At 36.4% G+C, this 27,701-nt stretch overlaps 1 protein-coding gene across 4 annotated transcripts in view; it reads right to left on the bottom strand.

Annotated features, from left to right (window-relative positions):
• The window catches only part of LOC126814505 (RING finger and SPRY domain-containing protein 1), a 332,620-nt gene that overhangs the window by 230,481 nt on the left and 74,438 nt on the right, over positions 1–27,701 (bottom strand). The window lies entirely within an intron of this gene.

The following is a 27,701-nucleotide window of genomic DNA, read 5'->3' as shown; positions in this document are numbered from 1 at the left end:
ATTTAGTAAGAGATGTATAGAGAACAAGCTAAAAAAAGAAACGCGATTTTTAAGACAATCAGGGGCCATAATCCAGTAAGTTATGGTCTTATTATAAACATAAATGTGACCAGTGCTGTCTAAATGAGTCGAAATGCGCAAAGTTGAATATTGAGCTACAGACAAAACAAGTGAAAGTATTGATTTTGGCCGAAATTGAGATTTTCACAAAAATGAGTCTTTATTTGCAAACTAGTTATTTTGTTTTTCTTCGCCTGCTGTGGGACAATCGGATAATCCCCCCTGGCGTAATACTTAGCATCGTTGTGAAGCGTTACATCTCTAGTTTATAAATATGACGAAGCATTACCGATGATTGGCCCAGACGTCCCATGTGGCATATCATCAATTAATCAACTAGGTTAAACCCGAAACTTATCATTGAAAAGTACTAATCAATTGTCATGGAATAATGAGTCGTTAATTGATATTTGTCAATGATATATATGAAACCTTTCCCCAAGTCATTATTTACCTTAAATAATAAATAAAAGCGGTTATTATTTGACATGATTAAAAAAATCATAAATAATATAGATAGTTGAATTTCGTTTACTGTGGCTTCATATGGTATATAAAATGTACAAGCATGCCTAATTGGATATTACTGTTTCAAATTTTATTATCAGCAAGGTATCAGCTTTGAAGGTATTGAATTGGTGAATGTGAAAACAACAACAATTCTGTTTTCAAAATTTCCCCATTGCGACTTATTGTGCCTGCAGGGGTCACATATTTTAAGTTTCATCCAAATCGGACAAAAATTGTGACCTCTAGTGGGTGGACACAACCTTCGTATTACATACATTTTGTCGGACAGTTTTGTTTCGATTTTTTCCAAAAATTCTAAACCTTCATTATGGTGATATATCTAAACGCTTTTTTAAATCGGATAAAAATTGTGACCTCTAGAGGGTCCACAAGCTAACCAGTGGTTGCCAGGCCAGATACCCACCAGATATGCCCACATTTTGCAAGAGATGGATACAGAACAAGCTAAACAAGCTAAACAAGCCAACAGTGAGGCTGACGACCCCCTCGAAAACTAAAATTAAATAGATGACAAATTTAATAGCATATTTATTTTTTTCATAAGTATCAAGCAATCAAACTGATAAGCAACTATACACTAAGTTTCACCACTCTCTATCGGACAGAATCAAAGTTGTCTTGTCCCAAAGCATCGACCAATGAAATTGCTTAGCTATGCTTAGCTTAGCTTTAGTTCGAAATGTTAATGAACATCTACATCAAGTTCAAACCTTCTACCTCCATTAAAAGCAGAGTTGTTATGTTCTAAAGTCTTGATCAATCAAATTGCTTATCGCTCCTTAGCCTAAGCAGAAAATTCTCATCATCGAACTTATCTATACTCTGAGTTTCATCACTCTCACTTAGTTAACACCAAAGTTATTGTGCCCCAAAGCATCACAATAAATCAGATTGCTTATCTCTGCTTACCGTAAGCAGACAATGTTTATCATCAAACTCCATCAGGGCATTCACCTAATGAATGCCTACACCAAGTTTGAACATTCTACCTCAATTAGAAGGAGAGTTATTGTGTTCCAAAGTCTCGACTAATGAAATTGCTTAGCCCTCTGCTTACCCTGAGCAGAAAATGCTCATTATCGAACTTAGTCAAGGTATTGATGTAGTAAAACTATACACCAAGTTTCTTCACTCTCACTTAATTAGAACTAAAGTTATCGTGTCCCAAAGCAACAACCAATCAAATTGTTTATCTCTGCTTACCCTAAGCAGAAAACTCCATCAAGGCATTGACTTAATAAAGGTGGGGGACAAAAAAAAAATTGTGATTTTTTGTACAATCAGGGACCATAATCCAGGAAGTTACAGTCCAATATGCACACGGATATGGAAAGGAACTGACATCTTTTGGATATAATCATATATTTTAAGTTTCATCAAGATCATACAAAAATTGTGACTTCTAGAGGGTCCACAACCTTGGTATTGCATACTTTACACTATTTGCTTACAAGTAGCAGCCATTTTGTTGGGCAGTTTCGGTCCGATTTTTACAAAATTTGAAACTCAACCATCATTAGGGTGTAACCGTGATATATTTAAAAGTTTTTTTTTAATAGGATAAAAATTGTGACCTCTAGAGGTTCCACAAGCTAAAAAAAAATCTGATTTTTCATAAATCAGCGGCCATAATCCAGGTATTTACGGTTCGAATATCGAAAGGAACCAAGATCTTTGTCTTATAAACATACATTTTAAGTTTCACCAAAAGCAGATAAAATGTATGACTTCTAGAGGGCCCAAAACATTGGTATTATATACTTTTACATTATTTGAGTAAAAGGAGCATCCATTTTGCCTGTCAGTTTTCGTCCAATTTTTACAAAATTCATACGTTTCGATATGCGCGATACTTTATATACCATACTTTCAGGCTATTTGGGTACAAAGAATTCAAACTCATTCATGGTGTAACAGTGATATATTCGAACGTTTTTCTAAATGGGATAAAAAATTGTATCCTCTAGAGGATCCACTAGTAAGTTAACCAGCGGTTGCCATTCAAGATACGCCCACATTTTGCAAGAGATGGATAGAGAACAAGCTAACTTAAATTTTACTCTGATAAAATAGAAAATGGTGAAAACAGACAAAAAGACCGTATAAAGTTGTGAATTCCTTTTTGGATCATAATGCTGAGCGAATTATTCTTCCGGACAATAATAATGACACTGAACTCTCAGATTTCTTTAAAATAATAATAATATTATTATCATTATTGTTCGATTTATATAGCCCTTCATTACACATGAGTGTTTCTAAGTGCATTCACAACAAAACAGTTCAAAAACATTTTTGAAATAAGTATATTTTTAAGTTAGTCTTAAAACTCTGGATGGAAGAGGACTCTCGAAGAGTTTTTGGAGAAAATATGAACTGAACTTGATGTTCTATTTTAAGTCTCATGAAAATCAGATATAAATTGTGACCACGAGGGTGTCCACAACCTTGGAATTACATACATTTACACTATTTGCGTACGAGGAGCATCCATTTTGTCCGGTAGTTTCAATCCGATTTTCATGAAATTCGAACTTCGCCATCATTAGCGTTTTTAAAAATCAAAAAAAAAAATTGTGACATCTAGAGGGGCTACAAGCTAAAAACGTGACTTTTTGTACAATCATGGGCCATAATCCAGGAAGTTAAGATCCGATATGCGAGAATATCGAAAGGAACCGAGTTCATTGGGTTATAAATGTACCTTTTAAGTTTCATCAAAATCGGATAAAAATTGTAACCTCCATTTTCCGTAATTAAACTACTTCTTTTAAGACACCATATATAAATTCCCATCTACAGTGGCACTTTCCCGCGATCTCGATTATCGCACGAAAATCGCTTACCATATAAGGCAGTGCTTACTACAAAACAAAGACTCGTAATTTTGGAGGAATATTACTGCCGTGAATTTGATTGAAGCAGACACGGATTGGGAAATTTCATTCTATCGTATTACGAAAGCACGTAATTTTGTAGGAATATTACTGACATAAATTTGAATACCATACGGGAATTAAATATGAATAAGCAGTTGCCATGCAAGATATGCCCACATTTTGCAAGAGATGGACAGAGAACAAGCAAAATAAAAAGCGATTTTTTCGTACAATCAGGGGCCATCATCCAGTATGTTGCAGTCCGACATGCGACAATATCAAAAGATCTTTGGGATATAAAAGTATATATAAAAGTTTTATCAAGTTGAATAAAAATTGTGACATCAAGAGGGACTACAAGCAAAAAAAAAACCGTGATTTTTCATATATTCAGGGGTCATAACTCAGGATGTTACGGTGTGATATGAGCGAATATCGAACGTAACCGAGATCTTTACAATATAACATACATTTTAAGTTTTATCAAAATCGGATAAAAAATTGTGTTCTCTAGAGTGTCAACAATCTTGGAATTACATATTTTTACACTATTTGCATATGAGGAGCAGCCATTTTGTCCGGCAGTTTCGGTCCGATTTTCATGAAATTCGAACGTAGTCGTCATTAAGGTGTAACGGTGATATATTGAAACGGTTTTTATAATCGGATAAAAATTATGACATCTAGAAGAACTTCAAGCTAAAAACGCGATTTTTCGTAAAATCGGGGGTCATATTCCACAAAGTTACGGTGAGATTTGCGCGAATATCGACAGGGACCGAGATCTTTGGGATCTAAACATATAGTTTAAATCTCATCAAAATCATACAAAAATTGTGACCTCGAGCGTGTCCACAACCCTGGATTTACATACTTTTACACTATTTGCGTACAAGGAGCGGCCATTTTGTCCTGCAGTTTTGTCCGATTTTCACGAAATTAGAGCTTCGCCATCATTAGCGTGTAAAGGTGATATATTAAAACGTTTTCGAATAACACCCTATTTATGGATAACAATTACTATGGTGGGTTTTTTTTGCGGGGGGGGGGGGCGGGGGGTTAGTTTAAACAATATTTTATTCACGGGATCTCGAAACAAGAAAATGACTTAAATCGGCTTCCCAAAAGCATGGTACATAAAAGATATAAATATATATATAATCAATATACATGTATTGCTAGAGAGTCAAAATAATAAAAATAAGTTTACAGAAAAAACACAATCACGGTGTTGGACAGGCGGCCCTTTTTAATGACAGACCTCATGATACAGCGTGCACGTGCTTACAATGTTCGAATAGATTCGGTGATATTGTAGATGACCATAATATGGTATTTTTTTGTAAAAACTCAATGCAAGAACTTGGTTGGTTTTCATAAATCAATAACAATTTTTTCTTGACTATATTTTCGAAAACAGTTTAATATTTATTTGTATTTTTCTAACGTAATATGAAATATTCTTCTCGAGAATATGTTTCTAAAGGATTTTTACTTTCTTTCAATTGTCTCTTTGGTATCAACAGATGTGGGAAATGCCGTCGAATAACTCTACTGTCAGCCATCTTGTTTGAAGCAGAAACAGACTTAAGGTTGGAATGGAAAAATAAGCATCTTTTAAATCTATGGAAGTTTAAAAATCATCTTTACGGATAGCTTTAACAGCAATAGATAAGAGTTTCTTGTTTAAAGTGTTCATATTCAACAAACTTATTCAAATTTTTTAAATTGATCACTGGACGAAAACCACCAGCTTTCTTTTCTACAAGAAAAATATTTGATAAAAATTGACCTGGAACAGAAGGGACTTTCTTAATTGCTTGTTTCAACAACATTTTTTGTATTTCTTCATCTATTAACAACGTTTGGTCAAAACTAAAATTTGGTGTAGTTGGTAAAACATTTTGATATGGAGGTGACCTGAAGTCAATAGTGTATCCACTTACAACATAAATGCGCCAGTTATTAAAACACTTGGAAATTTGTCCAGCAACAAAACTTGGACTTACCTCTACTGTGGACGACCTCTTCCCCTCCATTGTCCTGCAACTGGATTCGAGGATAGGGTTCTCCTGCGCCAGGACCTGCGAAATCCTCGCGAGTTCTGGCCTAAAAAAGGTCTTCTTTTAGTATTATTATAATTATTTTGAGGACGAATATTTAATACTCTGCCCTCTCGTGTGCCATAAAGACGGTTTGATTGATCGATTTCTCTAATACGAGAAGCCACATCTGGCCCGAACAAAGTCTCTCCGACCGGCCGAGTTGAAGAGCAAATCGGCTGATATCGTTTGCTCATATATTTCCGCAGAAATAGGCGTCTACGAATAGACAAATCCAGCATAGCATTGCCTAAAACAGCAATAGAGTCAACAACTTTCTCCCTGATCTCAGGATTAGTAGTAGACCCAGATAGAATATTTACTAGTGGAGCCATACCAAAACCTAATAGTTTTTGGACCTCTTGAAGGAAAATGTCCTGGGATCTGGCAGATTTAGGCAAAACATTCCAGACATCTTGACCAACAGGAGGGGGAGTAAGCCGTTTACAGTTATCTGGGATCACATATTTTGGAGTTATTTTAGTCAATCCATCTTCTTAGAGGTGGCAACATCAACAAGATCCGAAATCTTTTCATTAACTGGATCACCAAAATTTCCCTCATTTTGAAAATTTTTGGGTATCTCCATATTAGACAAATCAGAACAAGATGCAGATAGTTCCACATTTTCAGGTGAGGTTTCTTTAAACTCATCGTACATATGCTGAAGATCTACTAGATCTAAAATAGGTTCTGAAATATAAGATTCGTCCTCATCAAACTGATAAAATATATCCTCATCTGCGATTCCTCCTCTACCCTGAAAATTATCATCGTTATTAATATTAATACCAGTGGAAGCGGAGGTAACAGTGCAGACAGCCGCCTGTCGAGAATTTGAAGACTTTCTATTCAAATCTAAAACTATATTGGTTAAAGTATAAATTTGTTTTTGTAAATCCAACAAATTATTGTTGGATGGAAAATTTACATTATGATTACCGGCATAATGACTGCTGTCAACAGGCCTATTCATGGAAGTGAAAAGACATGATTCGGTAGTAGGTTTACGTGAAGATGTCATGCCAATAGACGGCATGGTATTTATTAGATAATCAACAGATTTTTGGGCATTTTAATCGTTTTGTTATTAACCTTAGAAGTAGCCTGTTTTTTACCAACTGGTGTCTTGTCCGATCTTTCGGCATTACTCGTATTGTTTACAAACAAATCAGAGGAAATGGCTTTAAAGGACAATATTGGTGTCAGACATAATTACATATGTGATAGAACTGGTTAAATACATTCCAAATATAATTTAACACAGAGATCATTGCTACGGGAGATTTGTAACAAGCACGTGAAGAAACGGGAAGTGACGCCAAACATGACAAACACGAGTTATCCTTCTATGTATCTGACTGATGTAACGAGCGATAACAGACAAACGATCGAATTTCATTTCACTGATAATTCCGTTGAAGTTGAAAAGTTATTATATGGGACGGTGAGAGGGTATCTCACAATTCAAAAATACAATTGGCTGTCACTAGATAAAGGAAAACGAGAAAAATAGAAAAATCCTGTGCATTCCCCCGTTTTTATTCATTCTGTTCTTAATAAAAACATGGTAATGGACAGACGTTTTCTAATTTGTTCGTTATCTTTTATCTAATGGAAGCCAATTCTTTTTTTGAATTGCCAGATATCCTCTCACCGTTTCATATAATAGCTTTTTATCTTCAACCGAATTATCAGTGAAATAAAATTCGATCGCGTGTCTGTTACCGCTCGTTGCTTCAATCAGTTATATAGTAGGATAACTCGTGTTTGTCATGTTTGTCGTCACTTCCCGTTTCTTCACGTGCCTGTTACACATCTCCCGTAGCAATGATCTCTGTGTTAAAGTTATATTTGGGATGTATTTAAACAGTTCAAATATTTCATTTCCATGTGAAATATGTGGATTTAATACACAATTGTAACAACTTCATTATACTATCCGTACTTATTCTGGTGTTGAGGTTGGTTATTTGATTTTGAATTTTTTCCCGAACACAATTCAAGGCTTCATCGATTGGTATACTGGTAAATAAGTCCACAACATCATAACGGATAAGTTTGCCTAGTTGGGGTTTTCTCTCTATTTTTTCCCAAAGTTCCTTGCTATCTTTAATATATGATTCTGCTATCTTTAATTTATGATATGTACCTAAGCCCGATAGTACATTTGACAGGTATCTGGCCGTGTTGTAGAATACAGTTCCTCTTGAGCAGATAAGTAATCTTACTTTGACCGGGTTCTTGTGTATTTTAACTTGAGCTTTGGCATATGGTGTAGTTGGGTGCGAGATGTTAAGTTTATCATATGTCTCAGTATCGATCTCACCTGATTCTTTGAGTATTTTTAAGGTGGCTTTAAGTTTTCTGTCTAGTTTCTGGGTTGGATCTTTTGGTAACTTGTTATAGGTTGTTGAATCTGACAGGGTTTGGTTCACCATTTCTTCTAAATGATCTGTATCCATAATAACGTTGGCTTTCCCTTTATCTGCTGGTACAATAGATATTTCTTTATTATGTTTTAATTCTTTGATGGCCTTACTTTCATTTTTAGTTAGGTTTGGTTTTTGGTTGATGGGTTTCTCAAGTAATTTTCTAACCAACCTCAACACCAGAATAAGTACGGATAGTATAATGAAGTTGTGACAATTGTGTATTAAATCCACATATTTCACATGGAAAGATGAAATATTTGAACAAATCCATGGGTTACCAATGGGGTCACCAATAAGTGTGATTATCACTGAAATCTACATGACAGCCTTCGAAGAAAATGCCCTAATAACATCCCCAATTCAACCTAGCATTTGGCTTAGAAAAGTGGACCATGTGTTGGCTGTAATGAAGGAAGAGGAAGATCACCAACTACTACTCCACCACCTCAACCCCATACATCCAAGAATACAATTTACAGTTGAAGAAGAAAATAATAAACAGCTACCCTTTTTAGATATCCTAATTGACAGAAATGATGATAAAGTAACGACAAGAGTGTATAGAAAACCGACGCATACAGATCAATATATTAACTTCGCATCTGCCCACCCAAAAACAACCAAGGCGGGAATAGTGTCAATACTGACCAGAAGAGCTCACAATATTTGCACCGATGATAAAATTGAAGAAGAAATAAAACACATCACTGAAACCCTAACCCAATACAACAACTACCCATTAGAATTTGTGAAAAAAGTTATTAGCAGTACAACTGAAAAACTGAATAAAGCCCCCGACGTGACCGGTAAAGAAAAGGCTTCTATTCATATCAATATTCCATTTATAGGCCCAACAAGTCATAAGATCAAAAGATTACAAACCAGATTGCAAATAGATGTAACATTTAGTGGAGGAGTACCATTAAAATCATTGATCAACGCCAATGGAAGAACAAAAATACCAAATGTGGACCCAAAAGGCATAGTGTACCAGATCCTATGCTGTTGCAAATCCATGTACATAGGGGAAACGTGCCGCGCGTTATCAGTGAGACTTAAAGAACATAAAGCAGCAACTAGACGTTTGGAACCCAATAAATCTGCAGTAGCCGAACACATCATAGAAAATCCTACCCATAATATAGAATGGAATAACACCAATGTGCTGACAAAGAACATTAAAGTATGGAAAAAGAGAGTCCTGTGGGAAGCCTTAGAAATCCGAAGACATAAACCTAAAATGAATAAAGATAATGGTCGAGCAATATCAAATGTATGGAATAACTTATTAATGTAATGCAGGAAGATTGGGGCCCACCCTTACAAATAGTCAATAGTTAACAATATATTTCATTGATTAATAGTTACATGGTTAAGAAAATGCTAAATGATTAAACATAGGTTGTTTTTGTGGTTTATACATAGGGAAATGGTTTGAGTGTTTTAAGATTATGATCATAAGGAAGGAGGAGAGCGTAATCACCCCATTGATTATGCTTATTATATACACATTAGTTAATTACCATATTATTAGAAGACATACTCAAAGACACTAATAATTTATTGATGTTTTGATAGTATTAAAGGGGTATTGATAGTATGATTATTAAGCCTTGGTGGTGGCTTCAGTCCCCGCTTTATCTGTTAATAAGAGAGATCGTGAAGTCATTTTCAAAGGGAAATGTTGTTGTTATAACCATTAATTAATGTTATGTTCTTATTGTCTTACTCAGGAATGTTCTATAAATGTAGGTTGTTATCTACTTGCCCGGATACACTGGTCAGAGAAGGGACAGACCGGGCAGCACGACACGTGGCGGCCGTCTTGCCATCTACGTCAGTGATAACTTAAATTATATTTCTGTTTCGCTTGACGTAGAGGACCCTCTAGAAGCAATGGGCATAGCCATCACATTGAGCAATAATACAAAATTGACAATAGTGAATGTCTATGTACCCCCAGATGTCACGAGAAAACCAGTTGACTTCCAGTCACTTCTCGACCAGCTTCCTCAGGGCGAATTTGTGTTTTGCGGGGATTTCAAGCAAAACACGTCCTGTGGGGGTCACCGAGGAATGACTGTTGGGGGATTAGCCTATGCTCAATAATAGAAGAGAACGACCTATGCGTACTGAACGACGAGAGCCCTACTTTTGTTGGAGGAAATGCCCCACCTTCACACCTGGATCTCACGCTTGGTATGCCAAACCGCTGCGACTGGCAAGTACGCGAAGATGAAACACTTGGCAGCGACCATCTACTGATAGAACTCTGCATCCAATGTGAAACAACCAGGGAAGTCTATAACGGGAAACCCAATTGGAAAATAAAAGAGGCTGATTGGGCTAACTTCCTTGTAGGCTGCCCTGGGTGGAAAGAAGAAGACATCATCGATGCCAACATCGAAGTGTACGCAGCCAACATCACGAGTGCTATTATAGGTGCCGCAGACGACTCCATTCCCAAGACTTCTGGAGGGCAATCAAGGATTAGAAAACCTTGGTGATCACCAGAATGTCAGAAGGCGGTTAACGAAAGAAAGAAGGCACTACGCCTACGGAAACGCCACTACAATGAAGTCAATCACCAAAACTACCTGAAGTTGAAATACGCCGCAAGAGACACCATCCGAAAGGGAGGAACTTCTGTGAACTACAAAAGAACATGCAGAAGGCCTTAGACAAATTCATGGCATGGGCAAACGATTGGGGATTCAAAGTCTCGGAGAAGAAAACAGTCGGCATGCCTGTAAGCAGGGATAGAGGGATAAGCAGAATGACTCTGTGTATGAACGGGAAAACCATCGAGTTTAAAGACCAAACCAAGTTCCTTGGCGTAATCTTTGACCGAAGGCTGACCTGGAAACCGCACATCGACGAAACTGTAGATAGATGCACCAAAATCCTAAACTTAATGAGGAAAATAACGGGCAGCACTTGGTGGGACCAACAGAGTCACACTAATGACGGTGTATCGTGCTCTAATAGGATCTGTATTAGACTACGGCTCTCTGGCATTCATGAACTGCGCGCCATTACTCTAAAGGAAGCTTGACACCATCCAATACAAAGCTCTGTGTATTGCGACTGGCGTAGGGCAAGGGACTGGGAAAGAGGCACTACTGCAGGAAGTCGGGGAGTTGCCCCATCCCTAAGAAGAAAAGAACTAGCGACAAGGTACTGGGCTAAGATCTCGCAACTGGGCGAAAGATCCCCAACCTTTGTCAGTCTACAAAATACAAGATATGTGAGAGATCCTAGAAAGAAAAGCTTCGGCCAGGGTATCAGGGAAACAATCAAGGAAATGCGACTGGGGGAGCTCGTGATAAATAAACACGACCCCCAGCGATCGCCCCTTGGACGCTCCCTACACCGCCGGTTAACCTAGATCTACTACAGAAAACCGACAAGAAAAACAACCCCACTGCTGCACGTGCTTTCTCTCTAGAACACCTGGAAGACAACTGGCCGTCTGATGACTGGGACCATGTGTACACGGATGGCTCACGCAATCCTGAAAGGGGCACCAGCTCGTTTGGAATATACCTGCCAAACGGGGAACAGGGAATAAGCAGGAAACTGCCCAATAACTGTTCGGTGTACACTGCAGAGCTTGTGGCCATTCGTGACGCTATATCATGGATTTCCCATCAAAAGACTAGTACGTTCGTCATTCCAAGCGACTCTCTGAGCAGTCTGATTTCAATCCAAAATGACAACTCGGACTTAAGACCAGAAGTCATTTTGGAAATCAGGCAGCTGTATCAGGGGATTTTAGAGAAGGGAAGCAAAGTAGAACTCGTGTGGATTCCATCACATGTCAACATTAGAGGAAACGAGGAGGCAGATCGACTCGCCAATGAAGGTATCAAGGACACAGCACCACTCCCCACCATAGACTACAGCACCACGGAAATCTACAGTATGGTCAAAAGACAGGTCAATACAATCTGGGAATTAAATCTCGCTGAACTTGACACATACAGATTCCGCCTTGATTACAAGATCTACACAAAGACAACACTCAATCACCCTAGAAGAGATATTTGTAGACTTATATCGAAGCTAAGGGTGAAAGAGCGGCTGCGGGACTACAAACACCAAGTCATCATCTGTGAGTGCGGAGAAGAATGTACCACCAACCATGTCCTGGTAGACTGCGAGGTATACGAGGAAGAGAGAAGGGAACTAGTGAGAACAATGGAGACCAACAACATACCATTTAACACTAAGAACCTACTCTTCACGAGACCAGATCTGAAACTGCAAATCTTCGAACAAATCCATGCCCTAATGGACACAGTTGGACTAAGTAGAATAGTGAAGTAAGAGGGGGTCACGGTTAGACGGGCCCGGCATACCAAACTGGCAGGATAGTGGAGTAAGGGGGAGTCACGATCAGACGGACTCGGCATCTAAACACTATTCCACCAAAAACAGACACCAAACCTACAGAGTGGGATAGTCACGATAAGACGGACCTGGCACCTAAACACAAACCCCACAAAGATGACACATTCCAAACTAGCAGGAAAGTGGAGTAAGGGGGAACTCGGCACCTAAACACTATTCCGCAAATAAAACTGATACCAAACCCAGAGAGTGGGATAGTGGAGTTAGGAGAGGCCACGATAAGACGGGCCTGGCACCTAAACACTAACCCCAAACGATGACATCTACCAATCCAGAAGCAGACGAGATCATCTACCAAACGATATTAAATAAAGGGAAGAACTTCCCACTAAACCAAATCCATGGCCTAAGGCCAAATGGAAAGATTGCAAAATCATATTCTAAAAAACAGGAATCAGCTTCGGCTCTCCTATGTCTTGTCTGCGATATCACTTATGTGGAAGCAGACGTTAAACACCAAGAACTAACCATTATTGATCATTGCTTGATAAAGATACCCGTAAGAGTATTGAAACGTTGCGTGTAATAAACCAAGAAGTAGTAAATCCATAAAGTTGTGTTATTATGAATAGTATACCTCTACTTGTAAATGTCATTTAAGGATGCTAAAAATGTTTAATTAGTTTTATTAAGGATAGTTCCAGTGATGCTAAAAATGTTTAATTAGTTTTATAACATCATCTATGACGTTAGGCATCACATGGTGAAAATTTTATGAAAATCGAATAATAATTGACACTTTTATGAACCAAAAATATTGAAAAGTGACTTGTTGGAAACCGTCCATTTATCCGCAACCGAACAAGTTAGAAAAAATTTTATGATATCTATATGACCGTATGAATTTCACTAATATGTGAATTTAAACCAAAAGTTAAAATTATTAATACATATTAAATAATTCTTGGTTGAAAAAAATAAAGATTTTAAAAGTTAAAATGCAGTTTTTGACAAAATGGCGTCAATTCCTGTGTCAATTTTACATTATAATCAATTTGATATGACGCATACTTGCTTTTTGAATCAAATGGTGTCACTTTTGTGAAAATCCAATAATAATTGACTATTTATAAAACAACATGTACCAAAAGTTATACATGTCATGTATCTATTACTGATTCTAGATAACACATGTATATGGTCCTGTAAGACACCACGTGTATATGTAAGACACCATCACATGTATGCCTTACAAAACCACACGTACCAAAAGTTATACATGTCGTGTATCTATTACAGACTGTAAAGTAACACATGTATATGTTCCTGTAAGACACCAAAATATGTATGTGTTCCTGTAAGACGCCACCACAAGCCGTACATATATATAAATGCATTGTTTATCATTATAATCACGGTTTACATACAATTATAATTACAGAAGCAAAGTAATTGCAGGTTCAATCAAGAAACTTGTGTGTTCACCGTCTAGTATAACTTTTGAGCTTCTGATATCTAGTTTTTAAAGCTTATAGATTGCAGTTACACAGGGTACATGTATATGCAGTAGGAAATCGGGAAGTTGGACGTACAAAAGAATGGAATCATTCAGAAAGTGTACTCAAAATAAGAAAATTATAACGGAGTGAAGGCGAGAATTACATGTAACACACTCGTGGACATTGTATAAATATATGACATGCGCATGTAATGTAAACGTATGTGTGTCTGAAATGGCTTTATTCAATATCCGCTTCCACCGAAATGAATTGGGCGACATTTAAAGTAGATGTATATTGTCACAGCGGAGATTTGTCGCCGAGTAACACAGAGTAAGAATATAGTCCCAATCTTTTGGCGCGTTTCTGACGACATGACTTACCGTTAAGCGCCCCGTGGAGTGATTTACGGCACTGTGCTCTATGAATTATTGATTTAGATAAACTGAAGCTGCAAGTAATGTGTAAAAGCTCATCGTATGACGTATATAATTTAAAGTTCGGATTTTATAGCAGCCAATAATTGATGGATTACATTTGTCGCCGAGTAACACAGAGTAAGAATATAGTCCCAATCTTTTGGCGCGTTTCTGACGACATGACTTACCGTTAAGCGCCCCGTGGAGTGATTTACGGCACTGTGCTCTATGAATTATTGATTTAGATAAACTGAAGCTGCAAGTAATGTGTAAAAGCTCATCGTATGACGTATATAATTTAAAGTTCGGATTTTATAGCAGCCAATAATTGATGGATTACATCTAAGTTATAGACGAAGATGTAATGATACGTTTTAAAAAATTGTAAGTTGTTCATTGTTGCATACATTTTGGCCGACGTTATATGAATGTACAGTGCGTTAGAAAAAAATCCTAACCGATACAGAATGCCGGTAAATGTTTTCCCGAGATTACCTAACTCATTTTGTTGTTATTCAAACCGGCCTGTACATTATACATGTACACGTTTTCGCGGCAGCATTACTGTATTACAACTCCTTCAATTAATTATACACAATATTATTTCGACCCTAGCTTCTCGCGAATTCCTTGCGGGAAGCATGGCAAAACACAATGTAACGTATCTCGGGAAATTCAACGGCTCGTCTAATAAATGAACGCCCTAGATAATTGAACGGGAAGTCCATTTTTAAACGCATCGCAGGAAATTCAACGGCTCGTCCAACAAATGAACGCCATAGATAAGTGCACGGGTAGTTCATTTTAAAAGCATCTCGGAGAAACTAAAGCTGTTGCCATTAATCTAAACCATAGTACTAATTAAACCATTTTTGTTATTCTTCAACGATTTTTATCAATTATCGAACGGGGTTTTGAAATTAAACGGTATGAATAGTAACCAACGCTAAAACCCCCGTATTAAACGATACCATATTTGTAGTGTATGTTCCTGTAGGACACTACATGTATATGTTCCTGTAAGACACCACATATATCTGTTACTGGCTTTGACACAAGGCATCTAATGTTTCTGCTGCTGATTGTAAGACCACCCGTGCATCTGTTACTGACGGGCGACGCGTATCTATTATTTATCTAAGATGTCCTATGTATCCTTCACTGTAAGCCATCATGTTTATATGCTACTGTATCTGTTACTTGGAGACACATGTACCTGACAGCTATAAATGATATGTATCTGATTTATGACACACCTTGTATCTGTTACTGTAAGAAGCCTTGTGTATCAGTTGCTAACTTTAAGAACGGCATGTATATATTAATAATAATAATAATAACTAGATCTGCTAAGAAGATATGAAAGCTTTGATATTCACAATCACATCCTGTCACATGTCAAGGGTCATGTAAGAATCTCAACAAGATAAAAAAAAAAAAAACAATTAAAATCGGTCATAAACTCGCAAAGTTAAACATGCATTATGCAAGAGCAAAATCTGCTTATTACAAGTCTTTCTTTAGGCCTGAAATGTTATCTAAATTATCAATTAAGACATTAATTAACTTATCCAGACCATAATAAACTCTCGATGTCAAGGCTAGCCTTCGATGTTGGCTGGATTAGATTCCTATATGCCGCTAATGGCCACCGATAATTAAATCAGAAAAAGTGGATAATCGAGACTATGCTGTTTATATTAATGATTTTAGTAATGATGCCCGAGACTATGCAAAAATTTCACCCGCTTCTTTCTCGGCTCATAGTGGATCAATTTGACTGAAATTTTCAGCAAATTGCCTTTACACTATCTAGTTTTTAGCTATTATAGCGAGAACTGCCATCTCTTTATCTTATCTCCCATAATGTATCTTCAATGTAATTTTTCATATTCACATTCATTTCCTGCCACATGTCAAGGGTCATATAAAGAATCTCAACAATTAAAATCGGTCAAAAACTCGCGAAGTTAATGCGATTTTTCACTCGTAAACAACTCTGTCGGCACGAAAAACGTCAAAGACAAAATTCGAAATTGTGACATTTTCAAATACCATAAATTGGACCCTGATCCTGGCTATCCAGAAAGGTATTCATTTTCGAAATAGGAGACGTATTCTCCAAACTACGGCCTATTGTTTTCATATTCATGTCCGTTATCGTTGATTTTTCACTTTTTCTCATATTCAGTTCAAAATGGTGACCATCAATTGACCTAAATCAAAATTATAATCCGATAGATTTTAAGGCATTCCTTCAAGGATTCAGAAAATGTAACTCCCATGTCTAGCCGTAAATTGACGAACGGCAGGAACCGTGTCAAGAACAAACGACATTAACGAATGCAGGTATCGCCTTGAAATTTTTAGTGCACATAGGTACCAACGTGAAAAGTTCTTCGCCGGAATTGGGTAGTCATGGTACCTTCGATTCCAGTGTGGCGCATGCGCAAAGTCAAAAGAAGTTGCGGTGGATTTTGGGTGGATTTCGGAGTGGTTTGGTGAGATCGAGTGGATCCGTGAGGTCGGGTGGATCTAAGATGGCGGCCATAATACAATAACAAGTGTTGAAGAATTTTTGCAACCGGGGTTGATTTTCACTGCACAGGCATCGTTCCGGTGGTCCGATTGCCTTCAAATTTGCACAGAATGTACCTTGAGATTCTAACTATCTGAACATTTTCTACTTTTAATATGTGATAAACAAAATCGCGGCGCAGCCAACCGCTATATATTCTGGAGATTTTGACCACCGGAAGGATGCCTCAGCTGTCAAAAAGGTCAAAATAGGCGATTTCGGATTTTAGTGTCGGAAACATCGTTGCGGTCATTTTGAAAAATTGTCTTTTAAGGATAATGTGCATAGTACTAATACCTATCACATACGTAAGAGGCGATAAAATCCCTTTGCATTTGCAATTTCAAAATTAATTAAAACTAATATTAAATTCCGAAAATCGTTTTTTTTTGTTGCTAAAACTCTTCTTTTTTTTAATCAGATCAAAATGGGAGTAAAGCACAGAGCCCGGGGTGGTAATGGGTGTATTGTGTCCAAATTTCATGGTTTTCGGACAATCGGTACCGGTGTCGTGGCGAAATTCTACTTTTTTCCCCTTGTAGAAGCTGTAATTGGAGCCTGGAGCCGTGCCAAGAACAAACGAATTGAACGAATGCAGGTATCGCCTTGAAATTTTCAGGGCACCTAGGTACCAACGTGAAAAGTTCCTCGCCGGAATTTGGTACTCATGCTACCTTTGGTTCCAGCATAGCGCATGCGCGAAGTCAAAAGCAGCTAAATACGTTGTTATCGTGGATTTACGGAAAACATCAGAGGCGAAATTTGAATTTTTGAAATACCAAACATTCGACCATATAATTCCCTTGTCTGTAAGTAAAATATCAAAGATAGGTTGCCAGGCAACAAAACATACGCCCACCGCAGCTAAATCGTCCGAGCGGTTCTCAAGGGTTGTCGCATATTTATACCTTTGTAGGTACTTGGGGCCTTTACAAGACAGTTCCATACAGATCAGATTATAAATTTTTTCGTTTGAGGGTTTACAAGGTTCTACAAACTGAAACAAGGGTCTCAACTCTGGAAGTAATCTACAGAAATTGTTGAAATTTGACAGGTTTTTTCGTTTTACTAATTTGAATAATGCATATAAATTTCATACAGATCACATGATCACTTTTGTCATTCAAACGTTCACAATCGCCATAACTCTAGAAATTATTGACGGAAATTGCTGAAATTCAATAGACCTGTTTCACAAACTTAAATGATGCATATAAATTTCATACATATCGGATGATAACTATCATCAATCGAGCATTTACAAGGTTTAACAAAGTGAAACAAGGGCAATAACTCTAGAAGTAATTATTGTAAATTGCTGAAATTCAATAGGCTTTTTCGTTTCACTAATTTAAATCATGCATATAAATTTCACAAAGATCGGGTGATAACTTTTTGCGTTAGAGCTTTCACAGGGATCAATAAAGTGAATCAAGGGCCATAACTCTAGACGTAATAAACGGAAATTGCTGAAATTCAATAGGCTTCTCCGTTTCACTAATCTAAATAATGCATATAAATTTCACAAAGATCGAATGATAACTTTGGGCGTTGGAGCGTTCACAGGGTCCAATAAAGTGAAACAAGGGCCATAACCTTAGACGTAATCAACTGAAATTGCTGAAATTCAATAGGATTCTTCGTTTCCACTAATTTAAATAATGCATGTAAATTTCAGAAAGATCGGATGATAACTTTTCGAGTTACAGCGTTCACAAGGTTCAATAAAGTGAAATAAAGGCCATAACTCTAGACGTAATAAACAGAAATTGTTGAAATTCAATAGGCTTCTTCGTTTCACTAACTTAAATATTACATATAAATTTCACAAAGATCGTATGTTAACTTTTGGCATTAGAGCGTTCACAACGTTCAACAAAGTGAAACAAGGGCTAAAATTCTAGACGTAATAAACGGAAATTATTGAAATTAAATAGGCTTCTTCATCTCACTAATGTAAACGATATATATCAATTTTAACACAATTGGATGATAACTTTTGGCGTTAGAGCGTTCACAGGAAATTGTGGACGACGGACGAACGGACCGACAGACGGACCGACAGACGGACGGACGGACGGGGGCGACGGCAATATAGATCCACATTTCAACGTGGGCGTAGAATGTGGTGGCACATCCGGATTAGGCTACAAACTCCATTTTTTGTGTACGAATCAGTAGCGTCGTAGCTAGTATAGACAATTTTTTTAAAAGCAATGTGACCTATATTTCGTCGATTTTTTTGAAAACTTTGATCCTTAATTTCATCAAGGGGAGGTCATTTAGAAAATTTCTAATGACATTTTTCAAGTCACATCGGCAAGATCTACTTACATACTAAATTTCATGAAAATCGTGCAACTATTAAAGAAGTTGTCAAGTTGATCTCAACTTCCGGTTTAAAATCACAGCGACGAATTTTCGAAATTCGAAAATCTGAAATTGCAGATTTTAAGTAAATGTTTCAAGGTACCCAATGAAAAAAGAATTAGTAAAATAGGTCAAATAGTTACAAAGTTACAGCAATGTAGGTAAAATACATTCATTCGTAAAATTCGGATTCGAAAAACGATTTGAAAAATATATTTAATCAACTTTCGCACCCCAATTTTGGGGAGGTAAGTCAAAGTTTCAGAAAGATCCTATGGTTAGATTCTGAGAAATTCGATTTGCAAAAAATACACACAAATAAAAAATAATAATATTAATCTTAACAGTAACAGTTTTCTATAGTGCTGAACATTCAGTCAGTCTGATTGCTCTGTGGTGCTTTACAATGTAGATATGATTATAAACCAGCAGCTGCCAGCCAGGATACGCCCACATTTTGCAACGGATGGATATAGAGAACAGGCTAAAAATAAACGTGATTTTTTTGTACAATCAGGGGCAATAATCCAGAAAGTTATGGCCTGAAATGTGCAAATATCAAAAGGGACTGAGATCTTTGGGATATAAAGATATGTTTTAAGTTTCATCAAACTCGGATACAAATTGTGACCTCTAGAGGGTCCATAACCTTCGTATTACAAACTTCTACACAATTTGTGTACAAAGAGCGATCATTTTGTCGGGCAATTTCATTTCGATTTTCCTGAAATTCGAATTCAACCTTCATTATGGTGGAATGGTGATGTATTTAAACGGTATTTAAAATCGGAAAATAATTGTGACCTCTAGAGAATCCGCAAGCTAAAAATGCGATTTTTCGAACAATCCGAGGCCATAATCCAGGAAGTTAAGTTCGGGTATCCGCGATTATGAAAAGGAACCGAGATCTTAGTGTTTAATGGAGATATATTCACACGTTTTTTTTTTAAATCGGATAAAAATTGTGACCTCTACAGGGACAAGCTAAAAACGTGATTTTTTTTGTTCAATCAAGGGTTATAATTCAGGAAGTTACGATCTGATATGCGCGAATATCGAAAGGAACCAATATCTTTGGGTTATAAACATGTTTTTCAAGTTTCATTGAAATCGGATGAAAATTGTGACCTCCAGAGGGTCCACAACCCTGATTCACAATATTTTGACAAAATTTATCCGTCAGTTTCAGTCCGATATTTAAGAAATTCGAACTTAACCATCCTTAGGGTATAACGGTGATATATTCAAACGATTTTTTAAATCAGATACAAATTGTGACCCCTATAGGGTTCACAAGCTAAAAAGGCGATTTTTCGTACAATCAGGGTCCATAATTCAGGAAGTTATGGTCCGATATGCGAGAATATCGAAAGAAACCGAGATCTGTGGGTTATAAACATACATTTCAAGTTTAAACCAAGTTGGATAAAAATTGTGACCTCTACCTACAGTGTTCACAAGCTAAAAACGTGATTTTTGGTACAATCGGGAGCCATAATCCATGAAGCTACAGTCCAATACATGTAATAATATTACTAGAATTTTTGCTCTTGAAATAAGATGCCTTTATATTTCATTAATTAATATCTTTGGCAAGTTAGTATTTCAAACATATTCACATATATAGTGTGTACTAGATCAACTTAGTCTGTAATTGACAGTTGACATATACAAAGAGCTATTTATCGAAATAATTGCATCATTTGGTTTAAAGTAACCAATCATATCGTTAATTGCACGGGTTCAGGGCCATGAACAGGCTTTCTGTGCGTGATCTTCAAGAGTCTTATAAAATAAATCATAGTAAAGTTTTAAGCTAGACTTCTATTAGATTTCAGAGAGGTTCCATCTGAGTTCCTAGACAGCCGCGAGGCTGGCTAGGGTAGAGAAATGGTTTTAGCTAGTATTGTAATTTGTGCTATGCTCGTATACCTGTATTCAGCTATATATATATATAAAATGTAGAAGCAAACTGTCGCATTGTTATTCCTGGTAAGACAACCGTCTTAAGAAACTGTAAGAAGTAAATACACAACGTGAAGCAGGAGTAAAGACAGCTAGAGACAAATTCTAGACGATCACAAGGCTACAGAAATATGTAGTAAGAAAAGATGCATGGGTCGTATGTAGGATGTGGCGACCGGTTTGTGTAGTCCGCTCTCCACGTCAGACAAAAGACCTGTGGTGCTACATACATGCCAATATCGAAAGGAACCAAGATCTTAGGGTGATAAACCTATATTTCAAGGTTCATTTTAATCGGATAAAAATTGTGACTTGTTTTCACAAACAATTGTGGACGGACGGGGGGGGCGACGACAATATACGTCCACATGAAAATGTGGGCGTATAAAAACATACATGTATATACAAACAAGCTAACCCCGCTGAAATCCCAAAATAAATAGATGACACATTGATTAATAGCACATTTATTTTTTTAAAAGTATCGAGCAATCAAACTATACACTAAGTTTCATCACTCTCTATCAAACAGAATCAAGATTATCTTGTCCCAAAGCATCGATCAATGAAATTGATTAGCTCTGCTTAGCTTCAGCTTGAAATGTTAATCATTGAACTCAGTCAAGACATTCACCTACATCAAGTTTAAACATTCTACCTCAATTAAAAGCAGAGTTGTTATGTTCCAAAGTCTTGACCAATCAAATTGCTTATTGCTCCTTAGCCTAAGTAGAAAATTCTCACCATCGAACTTAGTGAAGTATATAAAATAAAACTAAGTACGAACAATCCAAACCATTGGACAAAATTCGAAGTCCTAAAAAAAACGGTATAGGCAAAATAGTGTAATAAGGCGAAATAGTGTAATCAGCATATGGACTGTTCACCGTGTACAAAATACACGACAAACAGTGGTAACAGGTGTCCGGAAGAGTAAGCTTACCCTGCCTGGCGCCACACCCGCCATAGCTGCATCCAAACTATTAGGCGAAATCTCGGTAAAATTATGTGATTGGCCAATGGACTATCGGTATGCAAAATGCATGTGATGAACCGTGTTAACGATGTAGTGGACAGCAATATCAGGGAGATTGTATACGCATATATATCTAGAATAATAGCCGAGAGAGACATGTTATATTTACCAATCAAGTCAATATGACGCCCATAAAACTTTTTAAAGGTTTTAATAAGTTTAGTTCGCAAGTATCCCTGTAGGCATTAGATGACAAATGCCTCGATCTACTTAAAAAATCAGAATAAAATGAACAAGCTCTCGCGTAACGAATTAGTTGAGACAAACACTTCATTAGCTGGTGATATTGGAATGTTACTACTAATAAATGGAAAGTTAACAATCGGAAAGTCAATGATATAATGAATCTATATTCTGAGTTTCATCACTCTCACTTCATTATAACCAAAGTTATCGTGCCCCAAAGCATCAGCCAATTAGATTGCTTATCTCTGCTTACCGTAAGCATACAATGTTCATCATCACACTCCATCAAGGCATTCACCTAATAAAAGCCTACACCAAGTTTGAACATTCTACATCAATTAGAATGAGAGTTATTTTGTTCCAACGTCTCTACCAATCAAATGACTTACCGCTCTGCTTACCCTGAGTAGAAAATGCTCATTATCGAACTTAGTCAAGGTAATGATGTAGTAAAACTATACACCAAGTTTCTTCACTCTCACTTAATTAGAACTAAAGTTATCGTGTCCCAAAGCAACAACCAATCAAATTGATTCTAGCACAATTAGAAAGAGAGTTATTGTGTCCCAAAAAGTGAGACAGATAGACGGACAAACCCATTTTAATAGTCCCCTGCTTTCTTCGAAGGGCCAAAAGAATACAAAGGAATAATAAAGTTACAATAAACAAATGAAAAGTGAAAAATTTAAATTATAGTTCAAACGTTTGGGTAAAAAACAGGGTTTTTAGATGTCGTTTAAAAATAGCCCAGTTTGGACTATTTTGGACTTCCAGAGGCAATTTGTTCCATTCTTTTGGTGCTGCGTATGCAAATGCTCCCTCACCAAATTTTGACTTCTGTACTGGACATACAAGTTGGTTTTTATGAGATGAACTTACGGAACGAGAAGGTACATATTGTTTAATCAAATCGGATAAATAGGATGGTGCCAAAGGATCGTTTAAACAGTTGTAAGTGATTGTGTTCATTTTGAAAATGATGCGTTGATTAACCGGTAGCCAATGTAACTGTTTTAGAACAGCTGCTTTATTCTGGATTTTCTGTAGCGTTTCAGGACGAGAATACAATAATGAATTACAATAATCTAAAGATGACATAACAAAAGCATTTATTAACATTTTAGTGGCATCAAGGTCAATATAGGGTCGAATTTTGCCAATGTTATAGGTACTGATATATTGTGTATAGATAATGTATATACTATGTGTAGTGCCTGTGACGTCACCAGCCAATCAACCGGATTAAGTTCGTAATTGAAAAATTGAAAAGCGTTTTTGCGTGTCGGATACTCAAACGTTAATAGCCGAATTAATTTTAATCAGATTGGCGTGAGCTTGCCGTAAAGTGGATATAGTAACTATTGGCTACACGTAGCGAAAAAATTTTTTGGCCATCTTATGTGGTCTTTAATTGACTGGACAAGCACAACGGTTGTGTTGACGAGTGTATCATGTAACTGTAGCAAATCCGGGTCCAAGAAGAATTTTATTTCACAATAAAGTGAATTTGAATAATAAAAGTTACCAAAACTAACGTATTAATCAATCTTTTTCTAAAAAAATTTCGCTAAAGTTGTTTCTTGTGCCGTGATACAGCACCTCGTGTATCTGACCGAATACAATTTGGCGACCTATTCGGCTAGCGACCTATTCGACCGATCCAGCAGGCAACCTCTTCGTTGGCAACCTATTCAGAATAAATTCAACAGTCTCCCAAACTCATCTATTTTTATCAACCAATCAAATCCAACGTTACGTCTATCAAATGAAAGTAGAATATATTATTATTTATGCATTCCTTTAGCTCAGAATAGAGATGAATTTCGCATTATCTTACGAAATTCTGGACATCCAACTAAATATATTTCGAAAGGTAAATAAATAAGCTTTCCAAATATTATTAGTAAAAGTTGGCACAGTCATATTAAAGGGATGCACTCTCAACCTAAACATGGCCAATTTTGAAAAAAAATTTAAAGGGAAAAACTGTTAATGTTAATATCCCGTGTCAAATCTCGGACCATCGTACAAAATTCTGATGATCCAATTAAATATATTCTAAAAGGTAATTGAATAAGCTTTCCAAACCTTATTAGTAAAAGTTGTCACCATCATTTTAAAGGGGTGCGCTCTCAACCTGAACATAGCCCATTTTTTCAATATTTTAAAGTGAAAGAACGGTAATATTCCGAGTCAAAATTCGGATCACCGTACAGAATTCTGAGCATTGGGCTATATATATTCTGAAAGGTAATTGAATAAGCTTTCTAAATATTATTAGTAAAAGTTGGCACAATCATATTAAAGGGGTGCGCTCCCATCCTAAACGTCGCCTATTTTTCAATATTTTTAAAGTGAAAGAACAGTAATATTCCGAGTCAAAATTAGAACCATCGTACAAAATTCTGAGCATCCAGCTATATATATTCTGAAAGGTAATTGGATAAGCTTTCAAAATATTATTAGTAAAAGTTAGCAGAATCATATTAAAGGGGCGCGCTCTCAACCTGAACATAGCCAATTTTTGAATATTCTAAATGTAAAGATAGACCTGTATTTTTTCGAAGTCCATATTCGGATCATCGTACACAATTCTGAACATCCAGCTATATATATTCTGAAAGGTAATTGATTAAGCTTTCTAAATATTATTAGTAAAAGTTGGCACAATAATATTAAAGGGGCGCGCTCTCAACTTGAACATAGCCCATTTTTCAATATTTTAAAGTGAAAGAACGGTAATATTCCGAGTCAAAATTCGGACCACCGTACAAAATTATGAGCATCCAGCTATATATATTCTGAAAGGTAATTGAATCAGTTCCGGGCCTGTAGTGACACAGACTTCACTAAAATTTGAAAACAATCAGGAATAAAACCCAAAGAAACTATTGTGTAATGGCAGCATGAATCATGATCTGCTATATGTTACAAGAAATGTGAATGTAAGCATACTGTAGTAAAATTTAACTATACAAGAAACCACATAGGTGAAATGTAAAAAACAAAAAACGTTTTAGTATTCAATAGAATAGAAATGAAATGAAATCAAAAGGGGTTTAACGTTCTACTGTTCTGCTCCTAACCTGGGCTAATGAAGACGGGCATACGCCATACAGTGTGCTATGAGGGAAATTTTGCCCAGGCATATTGAACACAGTAGGGTAAATGTTCCACCCATCACAAAAACAGAGCAAAATACAAACAATACTGAATACAAAGAAGCAAATAAGAACATGTTGATCGTCTCGAAAGACAGCCGTCTGCTGAATGAATGACATAGGTTGTCAATGATGTCAGAATTTTAGAAAGTGACAAAAACACCACAATAAAAATGACGATAATCCAGATAAATAACGCCAAAAGGTTAATAAACTATCAGTTTTGCAACTAATCGGAATTATTAAGTTATGTAATTGCACAAATTATAATACGTAATATACCACACAAGAAATGCAAAACAGTTATGCTGAAGAAATTGTACTATGTAAGTCTATTTATAAAGACATAAAATAAGGGCGATAATCCAGATAGGATTAGGTAACTACAGAAAATTTAAAATAAAATTTTCAAATTGAATCATTATCCAATATGTAGTCGGTTATATACTTATAAGAAATGTCAAACTTGGTATGTTGAAGAAATGGAAGTTTCGAAATTTCTTTTAAAATGCGTAATTGTGTACCGCCTTTGGCAGTGCACTTAAAATAAAGAGATTTTATTCGGGAAAGAAGTAGTTATTTATCGTTACATATTGTTAAAAGTCGTAATAACTGTGAATAGAAAACACTATACAGCGTGGTATCTTGTATGTTACTATCAATTGACAGGTATTGTACTACTTCAAAACCCAATGTGTCCGTTTTGTCGAAAATACCAACATTAAATTTATTGTTAATTATGTTAAAGTCCAGGTCAAGAACAGATGCATTTATTATGCCAGAATTTTCTTTATTTAATATTAATTCTCGGGGATATTATTCACTTTTATATTTGTTGAAATTTCCGTTGTCATTGATGGGTGTTATGTCATCAATGTATCTGAAGGTATAGTTTAAACTTTTAGCTACTTTGTAATCTGTTTTTCGTTTATGATCCTGAAAGCAGAATTCATATCTATATAAATGTGCATTTGCCATAAATGGGGCGGGGTCAGTTCCCATTGGTAAACCAATAGTTTGCTGTATTATCTGATCCCCAACCTCAAATATGGCATTGTCAATGAGAAAATGTATGATATTTTGTAATTTTTCTTTATCAAAAACTACAGTGACGTTTTATAATCCATAAGGCATCTTCTGCGTAAATGGGTTCATTCCCATATCGCCGACTCACCGAGTTTTAGGGGAAAAAGTTTGGCCAAGAACAATAGACCCAAGCTAAAGGATAAACCTCATTAAGCAGATAATTTTGGGAGCATTTATTTATTTTTTAATTTATAATACATAACATAACACAATTTTAAATTTTTGCACGCAGTCCAACATAGTCCAAAAATTCTAATAAATTCAGTCTTCCTTGTTCATATCTATAACATGTTTATGCACTCTAAGGAGTGCGGTTTCAGTGCTATGCCCCTCTCGATAAGCAGACTGGAATTTACCGAGCAGTGAGTTTCGAGTGAGATAATCTATTATTTGAGACAAAATGATCTTTTCAAGCAATTTTGCTAAAAATGAAATATTTGACACTGGTCTATAACTTTTGAGTGCATTACGGTCAAGACTTGTTTTTTTAATCAGAGGTCTTACAATGGCCTCCTTACAATCACCCGGAAAAATACCAGAGGAGAGCACATCATTTATAATAATCGTCAAAGCTGGTGCTATTTCATCCAGACACTCTTTTAGTAGTTTTGTAGGAATTGGGTCCAGAGCACATGACTTACACTTCATTCGACACACCACTGGTATTACATCATCAACATTCAATGGCTCAAAAGCAGAGAAATTACACTGGGGTGGGACATTAATGTCAGTGTAAGGTGGGGAGTCAACAAACTTTTCACGAATTTTAATAATTGTTTCGGCAAAAAAGTCAATAAAGGTCTGTGGTAAAAATCAATTTCAGTGAACTATATTAATAATGACTGGTCCCTGCCTCATTAACGCTTTTAATCCGTTTTAATCCAATCAAAGGGTGCCGCGGTCGACTTTCCAAAACTCGGTGAGTCGGCGATATGGGAAGACCCCCAACAGTCATACCTAAGTGAGAATCGGCCATATGTGGTTCATAATCCGAGTAATTAGAACATTTAACGGTAATTTTGATAATCCGGTAAAATAAAC

Source organism: Patella vulgata, chromosome 3, assembly GCF_932274485.2.
Source record: "Patella vulgata chromosome 3, xgPatVulg1.2, whole genome shotgun sequence".
In the NCBI taxonomy this organism is placed as follows: Eukaryota; Metazoa; Mollusca; class Gastropoda; family Patellidae; genus Patella; species Patella vulgata.
Note: the sequence above shows the minus strand (reverse complement) of the source record. Positions and strands in the feature narration are given on the sequence as shown.